The sequence below is a fragment of the Nanorana parkeri genome, unplaced genomic scaffold (genome assembly GCF_000935625.1).
Source record: "Nanorana parkeri isolate BGI_ZX_2015 unplaced genomic scaffold, ASM93562v1 scaffold931, whole genome shotgun sequence".
Taxonomy (NCBI): domain Eukaryota; kingdom Metazoa; phylum Chordata; class Amphibia; order Anura; family Dicroglossidae; genus Nanorana; species Nanorana parkeri.
Genome location: NW_017307199.1, coordinates 92,534 through 94,380, shown reverse-complemented (window position 1 = coordinate 94,380; position 1,847 = coordinate 92,534).

Sequence of the window (1,847 nt, the reverse complement as noted above, 5' to 3'; positions counted from 1 at the left end):
ATAGGGGAGGAAAAACTGTGCACTTTTTAGATTTAAATATTTTCATTGAAGAAGGGGGTATCAGTACTAAAACTTACTTTAAACCTACAGACAGAAATGGGTATTTACCTATCATCATCCGAATGGTCAGTTGATACGGATTTGTAGTAATTGTACACACCAATGGGACTATGAGGAGCAATCAGATACTATTTTATAAAGATATTTTTGGAAAAAGGTTATAGAGGAGACAAAATGAGGGAAATAATCAATCCATTCATGATACGGATAGAAACACCTTGCTGAATAAAGACAAAATTGAAATGGAGGGTGAATGGCCATTATCTTTTATTACTGATTACTCTGCACAATACAGAGTGGTAGAAAACATTATTTTCAGGCACTGAAATATTTTAAAAAGTGATAGAATCATAGGCCATCTCCTCCCTGCGAAGCAAAAACATTTATATAGAAAAGCACCTACCCTTAGGGATAAATTAGATATTAATGTTATTGACCCCCCAAAAAAACATTTTCTTTCTTTGGCGGAGTGGGTTTTTAATCCGTGTTAGAGGTGTATATGTTGTAAAACTATGGGAAATAGATCCAAAGTAACTAATTTTAGGTCACAAGCCAATGGACGTGTATTTCAGATAAAATAGTTTGTCTCCTGCGCATCGACTCATGTCACCTACCTACTTGAGTGTCCATGTGGATTACAATATGTGGGACGAACCACACGACAACTGAAAGTGAGGATTAGTAAACATATTAATAATATAAAAAATGGGTTTAAAAATCATAGCCTCTCCAGACATTTTAAACTGGTAGATGGTAAAGATCATAGTGGTCTAAAATTGATAGGCATAGATAGAATTACAAAACATTGGAGGGGGTCTAACCTAAAAAGAAAAATGTCTCAGAATGAAACACATTGGATTTATACATTGCAAACTATGCATCCAGAAGGGCTCTTAACAATACTTACTGTGGAACTGGACTTTAATTGTTTTTTAGCCAATGATTAATTGAAGCTAGTCCCTTTGGTCATTATTTTATGCTTCCCCTCTTTTAATGTATTTTAATCTCTTTCTTTATATATTTTTTTATTGTTAAGATATTAAGGAGTGTTGTTTTATATGTATTTAATGTTTTACTATATTTAATGTTTTCATTATTTAGTTTTTACATTTTTGTTTATTGCTATTTTATTTTTTATTTAAGGTCTGTAATTGTTGTCTTATATGTCTTGCTTGGTGTTGCTGTCAGCTGGAACAAATCGTAGCAGAACGTACTGAGGTTACACCTGCAGGAAGTGTTAGTGGAGGTCATCAGTTCCGACTCTGCTCCTAAGAACCAGTTAACTGTTTGCTACATGCTTATACACTGTAATAGACTCACCTGGGGGCAATCACTTTCTCAAACAATCATCCCAGCACAGCTACCTCCTCATGTATCACTTGCCCCTCCCTTTTAGATTGTAAGCCCTCACGGGCAGGGCCCCCCTTACCATCTTGTCTTCAATTGTATTGTGATTGTAATGTGGTAAGTGGTTTTTGACAATAAGGCCCATTGTATTGTGATTGTAATGTGGTAAGTGGTTTTGACAATAAGGCCCATCAGAAATAGTAGAATAATACCAGTGCACAAAAGTCCTTCTTTTATATAGTTTTATAAATGCTATTCATTGTGTATATTTGGCCTGAACAGTTTCATTTTTCATCTAAGTGTATATACAGTATGACACAGAAAAAAGGAAGAAATCTTGTCCAGACTACAGTATTGCAGCTGTTGAAGTAGGCTGCATTACTGTAAAACTGTAGTCTGGACAATATTTCTTCCTTTTTCCTGTGTCATATATATATATA